General features: G+C 38.2%; 1 protein-coding gene across 3 annotated transcripts in view; it reads left to right on the top strand.

Annotated features, from left to right (window-relative positions):
• The window catches only part of Ih (hyperpolarization activated cyclic nucleotide gated potassium channel Ih), a 93844-nt gene that overhangs the window by 48634 nt on the left and 32914 nt on the right, over positions 1-12296 (top strand). The window lies entirely within an intron of this gene.

Below are 12296 nucleotides of genomic sequence, written 5' to 3'. Positions count from 1 at the left end.
TATTTCTAATAGCCAGATCTAGGTTCTGATGAATCATTTTGCAACGATAAGTGTTAATTTTAAGTTTTGAAGCGATAAAATTGTGAATAAGCCTTGGCTACGGTGCTTAGGGCTGGCCATATAGAAATAATTATTTATCTGTTCTCCCGCGTGGTTCTAAGTTTAAAAACGTACGCATTCATATTGCATTTCGAGAAATTTATTTCAGAAATGCATAGTTGAGGACCTAGCCGCTACGAGGTGCAGATTTGGAATACATACCTCTTAATAACGGGAATGTGATCGTCAAAAATTTGGCCTAGACCTTTGCTTATGGGGACCTTATGATAGGCTTATGACTTAACTAGCCGATTCAAGCCTGGCAAGAGAGGGGGGGGGGGGGAATTGTCACTAGTGAGCACTTTTTTGTTCATAGGGGGCACCATTTTGCAAACTTTGAACCGGGCGTAAATAAACCCTCTGTCATCTGTTACGACTTTCCAAAGTGAGAGTTAAATTAAACGGAAATTAAAAATATTTTAAATAAAAAATAAATTAAATACAAAATAAATTAAATAAAAAATAAATTAAATAAAAATAAATTAAATAAAAAATAAATTAAATAAAAAATAAATTAAATAAAAAATAAATTAAATAAAAAATAAATTAAATAAAAAATAAATTAAATATAAATTAAATTACTATTCTATTACCATTCCCAAGAGTCAAAATCGTCTTTAAAATTTGAAAACCAATAAAAGTTTTAATTTTAAAAATCACATAAGTCTCAGATTTAAAAAAATAGTTTATTCCGAATAATAACAATAATAATAATTTATTAGATAAATAATTTTTTACAAAGACAGAGACAGGGCTAAGTCTTGTCAAACTTTTAAGCCCAAGTTGCACAGGCATACCCATATTGATTATATAGTAGTATAAAAGCTTAAATTGAGGAGGAAAGGTGAAACATTAATAATTGAGATTAAACATTATACAAAATTACAAACATATTTTCTCGTCAATTTTTTAAGGGCTGCGCAGGTTCTTGCGTGCTCTATACGCAAGTTATTAAAAATGTTCATACCCTCATGGAATACAAAGTTTAGTCTACGGCTAGATATCGTTACTAGGAGCACATTTTTATGACGAAATTCGTGAGCGGTATTAATGTTCAACTTAAATTCGTTATGAATTTCGTTATTAATTAATTTATATATAAATACTATAGGGCTGTAATTTATAATCTGCGCTATAGTTCATTTGTTTCTTAAAAAAAAATTCGATTGCGTGAGATAGCGTAAATATTTCTAGAAACATTTTTAGCGATGTGGTCTATGTTTTGACCATGATAAATATTCGTCGAACCACTACCCCAAGTATTTATAATGAGTAATTTTTTCTAATTCTTTTTTTTCTCTATATTTGGGGGAACAACCATTTTTCTATAAGATATGAACATTTAATACAAGGCAAGGATCGAACAAGGGTCGAAAAACTGCCTCGGGCCGAGGCCGAGGCCGAGGGTTCAAAAATGCTCGGCCTCGGCACCGAGGCCTAGGCAGTGTGTCAGAATTTATAGCCCGGTGTACCTAGTAACAGAGACCATACCACCGAAGGCCTATCATCATAGTGCCCTACGCCAGCGTCCCCCTAGCCCGGACAGGTGACAAATCCAGCATGGGTAGCAGAACCCTACTACTGATGGTCTCACCTTTGACGCAAGCCACTCAACCCAGCAGAAGGTGCAGCAATGGGTGGACCAATCCCCACTTCGCACACAACAGTGGGATTTAGAATGGATGCTATAGCAACTCCAGCCGACACCCTACCTATGAAGGTAAGGAGCCAAACCCATTGGAGAGAGCTCCTAAAGGGGAACGACGAGCACACAGCAGCCCGCATAACCCGGCACAGCTGGCACCGGAGATCCCGGTGAGAGTCCAAAAGGCCGGGAGATGGGTCCGCCGTGCCCTCATACGGAGGATCGCCGCCCCACAGCAGGCTACCCAATCCGCCGAGGCGACCAGTTTGCCTGGACCCTCTCCGTTAGCCTGAACCGAAGTTCAGTATCCAGCCCAAACCTGACCGAAGTCGGAGGTGGAGATAGGACCATTTGATCAGAGCTAACATCTCCCAGTGCGCCACCGCCCTTATGGGTTTCAAGAGCCGGACCCCGACTCCCTGGTAAAGCCACCAGTTATTGCACACTCTAACCCATCAGAGGCCGAGGCAACGGTTAAATGATCAAATTGATAAATAAAGCTTCCAAATAAAAGTTTTAATATCAAATATTGTAGATTTTTCGTCCCTCCAAGCAGCCGCACCCCCTAAAACCAAAGTTACAAAACTAAAACTAAAACTTTCGAGTATTGACTCCTCCTCCGCGCGAGACAGGGGAAAAAGCGTTCAAGGTGCCGGTAGCCGGACGATCGTCTCCACATATTCATTCTCCTTAGATATAAATTTGACGGTAGAAAATGGGCCAAAATTTCAGTTATCCATGTTTTTAATAAGAGCGAAAAATCCTCGGTTCCTCGGCTATTTTTAGACGACCCTCGGACCGAGGCCGAGGCTCGGTTCGATCCTTGATACAAGGTCGTTATTCTTAAGCCATTTGTTATTACTTTCCAGTTGTTTATTAGTTTTTTTAACTGTTTGGTAAGTATAATCTTCCCTGACCAGTAGAAGCGAGTCATCAGCGTCTAAAGTTAATGAGTCGTCGTTAAGAAACATTAGGAGATCATTTATGAACCACTTGAAAAGTATTCGGCGCAGTATTGACTATGGAAATGTTTGAACATGAAATTACATTACGACCAATCTTGATAGCTCTAAAACGCAAACCTCATTAAGTAGTTTTAGAACTTTTCCATTAATTGATACGTTTAATATATTGTATGAAATACGTTAACTTTTAAGGGTACTTTTTATTTACTTTTGTCATAAAATTAGATATTAAAATCGCTTTAATGTGAAACGCAGCGAAGCGATGATTTTGTGACTTAGACTTTTACGTTTGAAATGATGGAACGCGTCGCTTATCAAATTTGTGTTTGTTTTAACGCGTTTTCGAGATAAATTAAACCCGGATGTTCCCTCGCCTGAGTGTCAAAATATGTTAACTCGGAATTGCTACTTTTAAGGAAATTTCCTTTCAGGGTTTCGTTTTAGTAATCTGCAATTTCTACGAAAATTTTAGGACAATTTTCTGGGTTGAGTGTGCTTGGAGAAAGACTACCACCGCATTTCGGGAACCATGAAGACTTTTTTGAGTAACCCTGTAATGATAATAATCAGCTAGGCCCAAGTCAGCTAGCAACTTTATACGCTATTATTACCCTATATTATCACTATTACCTTAAATCTGAACAGGTTCTTAAGAAAAGGTAAACCAAAGAACGTTGAGGAAAACCCATTTAACCAGTGTTATTGTGACCGCCTTTTTATGGCCAAATTTGGAAATATATTAATAGGTCAATTCGGGTCTTGTGAAGACTCACTTCCCTTACGTCATTACGTCGTCTGTTCCCACTCTCCCGAGCTTCGAGAGCTAGAATTTCTTGTAGACGACGCAACAGAGGAGGTTATGACGTAGAGGAAGTGAGTCTTCAGAAGACCCGAATTGACCTATTAATTTCTTACCCATTGATTTTAATTAATTTTAACTGACATATTTTTAATATACTAATTAGTCGGAGGTTTTCTACTAAACCGTAGATAATTTTCTTATTTAAAATTCTGCTATTTAATATAACGTATTTTTATTTTTCTTAATTTAAAATTAATTCAGTTGAATTAGAGTTTTAAGCGCATTTCGTATCTAAAAATCGGTGTTCTCTGTAAATTTTGGAAATATTTGATTTAGTATATTTTGGCTCGGAGCTAATATTTGTTAGTCATTCGGGAATTTTAAGTAGTTGCAACCCAGTTCTCACTTCAATTAGGAGAATGTAAAGGTCTTTAATTATTCCACTTTGCCCTAATTGCTCAAATAGCGCTAAGGACCTGCATTCTGAAATTTCAAACTTGGATTTATTTTGATTGGAGATCAATTTTACCGATTTCAATTAAACCATAACATTTTTGCTTGAGTGAAAAGACAATGGTCTTACTACTAAAGTTACAATATTGATCAAGCAACTCGATTATAAGGGTTATGGCCTAATAACTGACCAAATTGTATTAATTAATGAAAATGTATAAATTATTAATTATTATTATTATTATTATTATTATTTATTAATTTCAAATAATTAACTGTGTAACGTATAAATGTTCCTATATTGGATTAATATTAAAAAAATATATAATAATTTTTAAATTAACTAAACCAACTAGCTTTTAAGATTGAAAGCGATATTTCCTAAATCTTTGGAAGAAATTGACGCATTCACATATTGCCTACAGATAAATATGCAAAAAGGGGCGAAACCCACCCGAGGTACCTTCCTATTTAATAATGTTTGAGGTAGATGGCGACACTATAAAGTTTATGAAAAATAAACTTTTTTTAAAAAGTTATTTATTAATTACTAAATTATAGTACTTTAAATTCTTATTAAAAATATATAACTTTTGTAATTTAAATTAACAATTAATTTTAACAGTAGTTAACACTCTCTGCCATAGATGGCACTATAATACAATTTTAAACTATCCAATCAGGGAAGATAATTTTGTATTTTAAATCCCGCCCAAAACCGTTCTCCACTAAAAACTGAAAACTTTCAACTAATCGTTGAAAATCAAAATTATGACGTCATGTTGCAATCAGAGCGCCATCTACTAACAAATAACGCCATCACCATGTTACCTCGGATTAATTTTACCCCTTTAAAGTGGTTTCTGCCCTTTAAAAATTGTAAATCGATCTATAGCGCGGTTATTTATCCGTTTGCTACTGTTTGAAAAATATTTACCTCATGCTCGAAGATTAAGCTCCTTTTATTGTTAAAATGGCCAAAAACAAATAATTATTTGAAGCTTTTGAATTTGGAAAACATTCTTAGAAATGTCGCCCGAACAGCGAGTTCATTCAATCTGCTTTCTATAAATTAAGATACGCTTGCTGAACTGGTTTTTATGTAGCTCATTCGTCACGAAATACGTAGAAGTTCAGTTCCTTTTATGCTTAAAAACCGGGTGCCTCGTTGAATTTAATCTTACGTCCGGGGCTTTTCGTAATAAAACGTCATCGATACGTCACCCGTGGCGCAGCAGCAACATCAAAATAAGAAGACCAATGTTACTTTATAGAAAGGCCTGTTCTCGTGAGATTTCGAAGTGAGCGATTTACGGGTTAGCTATCTGTGTCTGTCATCGGTGATGAACTAAACATTTAAAACATTTTATACCAATCCTATTTCACGCCACTTCTTGTTTGACCTTTTTTTTTCCTAAGCGATGACGACATTATACTGGGAAGGGGGGGATATCGCTCTCTTTCCCCCGCTGGTACCGCTGCCGTATGGCGCACGTTGAGCTCATAAGTGTATAAAATTAATAAATAAGTGTGACACTTACTATCCTTCATATGAAAAAGTTTTACCGAGAGCAATTCATAAGACAGACTGTCGCCGTTTTGCGTCCGCTTGCTCCCGCGTCACACGTAGCCTTTGACAGCGCTTCGCTAGGGGGAGATTTTCTTCTTGTAATGACGTCACACCTGTACTAGCTCTCAGTAAAATATTCCCCAAAGTGACAAACTTATGGAACAATATTACAGACTTATGCTGAGCTCTAATAGGAACCCTTGGTTGGGAGTCAAATATCGTAGAAAGCCATTGTGTTCCTAGCAGAAATCGATCAATTTGGACATGATCGATCAAAATTTCAGTCATATAAAAGAGGGAGGTACTACTTTGGGAGGGGCATACCCCCGGATATAGCGGGACGTCTTCCTTTAATGGTTTTGGCTATGGTTTCATCAACTTCGCGTTTTCGAACCCGTATGGTTTATAAAATTTTAAGTTTTTCTGGATGGATATGGGACAATTTTGCTACTTTGTAACCAGGGGAAGATTTCTTCTTGCGATGACGTCACTACGTTACTAGATCTCAGTAAAATATTCCCCAAAGTGACAAACGCATGAAACAATATTATAGTCTTATGGTTATACAATATACCGTTGTGGTGGCGGAGTAGTTATAATTTTCGCCCCGCAGCAAGAGGAGCCGGGTTCGATCTCAGCTTGTGGCAATGGGTGAAAACTCAGAACCACTACTTCTGCGTTTGCAAGTTATCTCCCCGCTGGTTAAAGGGGTTTTCCCTCAAGCTCTTCGGTTTCCCCTTTCCATAAAAACTTGTTGAGGTTAACGGTAATAGTTGGTGTAGGGAGCTGTTGGCTCGCGTGGCATGAAGGGCTTGCCACCACCCTCCTACGCGTTATAAGTCGCTAGATGACTTGGGCCTAATAGGGTGCCTTGGGTATTAGCCTAGCTCAGCAGTTCCCAAAGGTGTTCCGAGGAACCCTAGGGTTCCGAGAATTCGTAGCGCGGCCATCTTTGTTTGTGTGTTTCTTCCCGATTTTTTTTGCCATGCTATTTCACGCAGATAAAGTTTAAACTTGAGTTGTGAAAAACATTTTTGGTTGCCATGGGAAAACGAATGGCCATTGAAACTTTTCCCTTTAGGAGCTTTCAAGGTACATGAAGGTCTACGCCACCCCTGATTTTGAAATCGTGGAGAACATGGGCGCCCGGGGGGGGGGGGTAAACCGGGCAATGCCCCCCTTTTATAAGCTATAAATGCACTAATAAAGGTATGAAGTTCCTTCCCCCTTTTGACTAAGTATGAATATTGTGCCCCTGGTGGTGAGACACCTCGGGATGTCTCCTTGTAAGATGGTACACAATAGTCCATGGTCACTCAAGAAAACTAGTCCAAAAAAGGTCTAGTAACCTCGAACAAAGTAGCCAAAAATATTGCACGTTTTCACGGTATTTCTAAAAGTTTCGGTCTAGTTTTATCTTCATTAATATTGAAATGCATTATCAAAAACTAGTTTTTTTAATCCATGGGTCCCCAACATATCGCTTTTGTGTTGTTCCATGTTGATTTTAGAGCGCCATCTCTTGAAAGGAATACGTATCATTATTCATAAGTATTATAATATTAATTATTAGATTAGAAATAATTTTATAAATAAGTTATATTGTGTAATATTAATATAAAGCATTTTAATTACATTTCAATAACATTAATTTGTTTTCATTTTATATATATAATGTCATTTTATTAATAGTTAGTAGTATAAAAGGGTACTCTATTTAAATTAAGATTTATCGTTACATTATTTTATAAAACTATGTTTAGAGGTAGTTAGAAATTGGGAAAATGTGTTATTTGTTAAATTTGTCAATTTCTCTTAATAGAGGACGCCATCTTAGCGTTACAAATATTAATTTAAAAAATGCTAGAACTACACAGATCCAAGTTCTCCCATGCGTATATCTGTGCTTTGCCATGAAACTAATCCAAGCTATAGTGTGTTTATACGCTTCTGGTAATACAGACTGTCAATAATATGTAAATTAATAAACTCAAGTTTTGGGCTTTTCTGTATGGTATCCAGAAGATAATGGTCACTGAATATTTGTTTCTAAACTCCAAAGTTTTGGGCTAGAAAAACAAAGAAAAATCCTACTGTAAATTTTTAACAATGGATGTCAATGAATATTCAGTTTCGTATTATTAAAACAATACAGAGATTTACGATGTATTTTCGACTTCCAATCGCGAATTCGTATTTCCATTTCGCTTCGCTTATAAATTCAAATTTATTGAAATATCGGCGTCATTTTAGCCTTGGAATTTGCTTTGAACCGATTCTTTAAAACTAATACAAACATTTCGCTACGACTCTTTTCCAATAACAGAGTGGAATACGAAAATATTTATTGAAATAACTTTTTGCGACTCTGTAGATAAAAGATAAAGGATCGACCTACATGCAGTTTGCGTTTGAGTATTGTATCCGCATTTTATGCATTGCTTAACAATAAGGTCGCGAAAACCTATCTTCCAAAATGTTTGATCGTAAAATATGTATCTGCCAAACGCCACTGATAGTCTTGTTTAAAATTGAAATAATTATAATATTCATGATCCGAACGTTTAGTAATTAATCGGTTCTTATTAGGGTGCCGCTATTTCGGTATTTTTGGAATTACCATTTTATAAAATCAAATGTATTAATAATTTATTCATCACTGACAGATTTGGGTCAATAGGTAGAATCTGAAAGTTTGAGAGCTAAAATTGACTTCCTCCAATCTTATGAAGGTGGTTCTTCTCTCCCACACTAAAGGCTGGTTTTCACTAGGGCAAGAACGCTACGACGGCGAGCGTCGACGCACAGAAAATAGGATTAAAGGCCGACTACATAAATCTTCGGTTTACTCTGTCTTTCACTGGAAGTAGGCTGACTGCATGGCACACGTGTATTGCAGTAAGCCTACTTCCAGTGAAAGATAGAGTAAACCGAAGATTTATGTAGTCGGCCTTTAACGCATACTTTGCACTAGCGCGCTTAAAAGCACGTCACTTAACTTTGGAACTTACAATATTTTTAACGCGCGTAAAGAAAAATACATTATGACCCGCCCTAGTGGAAACCAAGCTTAATATGATATTTTTGCGTCGACGCCCAACGTCGTGGCGTAATTTCCGCAGTGAAAACCACTCCTTAAAGGAAAACGACGCAACAGACGACTTTATGACGTAGAGGAAGTGAGTCTTCACAAGATAGGGAGAAAGGGGAACTCCACCCACCACCCCTTAAGAAAAAAGGACGCCACAGACGACGTTATGACGTAGAGGAAGTGAGTCTTCACAAGATAGGGAGAAAGGGGAACTCCACCCACCACCCCTTAAGAAAAAAGGACGACACAGACGACTTTATGACGTAGAGGAAGTGAGTCTTCACAAGATAGGGAGAAAGGGGAACTCCACCCACCACCCCTTAAGAAAAAAGGACGACACAGACGACGTTATGACGTAGAGGAAGTGAGTCTTCACAAGATAAGGGGATAGGGATTTCCACCCACCAGCTGTCGTAATCGATTGTTATTTTTCTTTTAATTCGTTCTTGAACGATAAGCCGTAGGCTGGGTTTTTGGGGGATGGGGTTCTCTATCGGGAGGAAGAGCCCCTTTATCCGCGCCGGGGATCGATCCCCAGGTCCCCTTCCCCGCGGACGGCTCGGGGGATGCTCGGGGAAGATGAGTCGGTGGGCGGGACTGCTGACTGACTCTGACCTTGGCGTCCCATTCGACATACCCCGTCTCAACGGCGTCGAAGATATTCCGAAGAGGTCAGCTGAGGACGCGCCGTTAGCTGGTTCTCGACGCCTCAACCCCAACCCCATCTCTCTCTCTCTCTCTACCAACCTCGAATCGAGAAATAAAAATCCAATTTTCAGTCGACTCTTTGAAAAAAGATTCTTAACAAGATGGCCATGTTGATATAATACTTTACTCTTTCTAGCGGTTGGAATGATTGTTTACCCTGTAAAATTCGATTATCGGGTAAAGCTTTAAGATTCTTATATCGCTTCTACATGTAGCCATTTTTACTATACAGGGTGTTTCAAAAGGTTAAACAAAAATTTGAAGGAGTTGTAGGGGGTCAGTTGAGAAGTATGCCGGTTTTTCCCCCATTTTCCTACGATGTGTAAAAAGAGCGCCAGAGAGCTTCAAAGTATAGCCTACTAGCTCCCGAAAGTAGGGGCTTTAAAACAGTGGCAGCGTAAGGGGGGGGGGGTTGGGGGGCGGTCCGCCCCGGGTACCAGGGTAGTCAGAGGTGCCATAGGAGAAACTCGAGGGGGGTGGGTGTAAAACGAAGGACCCGTGAAAACTTCTGCATGGTCCTGGGGGGTATCGCAAAACATTGCCGCCCCGGGGACCCAGCCTTCTTAAGCTTTAAATATTGTTTAAGTTTACTTTTTTACAAAGTTCTTTTTACCTATCACACGAAACCAAACCTTAATGTTCGCATTTCCCTGTTGCTTGGTTTTGCGCTTGTTGCAGCGTACTCCCATAAACACCCTGTATATGTTTGGAGTTTAAAAGATAATCAGTTAATATTTAGTCCCAAAAAAGACTGAAAAAATTTAAATAAAGAAACACATTTGTCAAAGGGAGAAGATCCGTTCACAGGGGAAACGCTATTAGAGGCCGATTTTTAAATATCCGAAGACTTACCAGATGGCGCCAATAGTCTGAACCGTAGAAATTGTTTAGTAGCTAAAATCGGCGAATCAAATATAAAATCAGTAATTCCCACCGAAACATTTAAATTGGCGCCATCTAGTTTAAATAACAGCATTAAAATAGAACCTCTAATGCTTCGCTCTAAATGTTTGTTTCCCTTGAAAATAAATCGGTTTATTATGGTAGCTTACATAGGTGCGGCAAGTAAATAAGAATTCTTTCAAGAATTGCGAGATCAGGATTTAATCCGTTGACTGTTACTGAACGGAGCCATGATCTCATGGTTCTTGTAACATGATTTTGAGTTGGTCACTCCCCTAAATTATTCGCGTTGAGAATAATTACATCTTAAAGGCTGGAGATCGTAAACGTTTAAGGATTAAATTTAAATAATTTTAAATATTTATTGGCTAATGTTTTATCGGTTCGTACTTATTATTAAAATTAGTTTTAAGTCGCTTAGAATATGAATGCTTGATATGCTTGCTAACTTGATATTATTTCAATGGTTGACATTTATTATTAATTCCGCGAAGCTTCACTAACTTCTCAGTAGATGACGAAAGTCGTCTGCCATTGTTTTGGTGACAAAATTTCCTACTTCGAAACAACGATCTCACAACTTACGGACTTTGCACTTAAGCTTCCGAAGAAAAATTAATGTTTTCTGTCCAATCGTTGGTCTTTGGTTACACCTTCTTTTAGGATGGGGTTTTCATGTTCGTTTGGGAAACGAAAGCAGGCGCTCCTTTATTTCCCGTCTCATTTATGAAACGAAAGCAGCGGCTCCTTTATTTCCCGTCTCATTTGAGAAACGAAAGCAGCGGCTCCTTTATTTCCCGTCTCATTTGAGAAACGAAAGCAGCGGCTCCTTTATTTCCCGTCTCATTTGAGAAACGAAAGCAGCGGCTCCTTTATTTCCCGTCTCATTTGAGAAACGAAAGCAGCGGCTCCTTTATTTCCCGTCTTATTTGAGAAACAAAAGCAGGCGATCCTTTATTTATCGCCTCGTTTGAGGAACTAAATTAGGCACACCTTTATTTATCGCCTCGTTTGAGGAACTAAATTAGGCACACCTTTATGTATCGCCTCATTTGAGGATCTAAATTAGGCGCACCTTTATTTATCGCCTCATTTGAGAATCTAAATTAGGCGCACCTTTATTTATCGCCTCATTTGAGGATCTAAATTAGGCGCACCTTTATTTATCGCCTCATTTGAGTATCTAAATTAGGCGCACCTTTATTTATCGCCTCATTTGGGAAACGAAAGAGGCGCTCCTCTCCTCTCCTTTCCCTTTCATTTGAGAAACGAAAACTGTGCTTCCCTCTATTCCCTTTCATTTGAGAAACGAAAATGGTTATCTCTTTTCCCACCATACTCACAGATATATGTTAACGTCTAATTATTCTATATAAGGATTGAATATTGGAGAAACTCGGATCACCGCGACCACAAAAAACAACATTACTCAGAAAAGCAATAGCAACGCTCGGATATTTTGCAGAGCGAGGCGAAACACTTGCTAGTCCCCATCTCTGGGCTTTTCTTTGTTTGGTGCTCCGAGTAGGGAGAGAAAAATTATCGTTTTCTAGCTGATCTTTGCCGATTTCCTATCTGGGGGCTCTATCGCTTGTCGTATCTCTCCAAAGAGGCTGCTTAAATGTGTTCTCTCTCCAGATCCCCGACCACAGAGAGAATGGCTATTAAACGCCAGTGACTCTTTACGGAGACGTCTGGCCTCCGAGATTACGTCTACATCTCTATTCATTTATTGATTTATGTTATTGTACGTGAGAAGCTCGCATTGGATACTTTAATTTAATGGAAGCGACGAACGGCTTGTAGCTTCCTCGTAACGAACGTCCCCAACTATTTCAATGAAATTTTCCACGTAAAAACCGACAAATTAATAGAGATCACTCTCGTATCTGCAGATAGCTAAAAAGAGTAGAAAGAAAGTGTACCACAAATTAATATAGATTCAGATAGTACAAACACACTAGTAGGGAGAAAGTGTATCACTTTCAGCCCCTGAGCTATAATGCTAAGTCTACATTTTACACATTCCAACAAAAGTAATTAATAGATATTAAGCTAGT

The sequence above is a fragment of the Leiobunum rupestre genome, chromosome 11, assembly GCF_980474605.1.
Source record: "Leiobunum rupestre chromosome 11, qqLeiRupe1.1.hap1, whole genome shotgun sequence".
Classification (NCBI taxonomy): Eukaryota; Metazoa; Arthropoda; class Arachnida; order Opiliones; family Sclerosomatidae; genus Leiobunum; species Leiobunum rupestre.
Note: the sequence above shows the minus strand (reverse complement) of the source record. Positions and strands in the feature narration are given on the sequence as shown.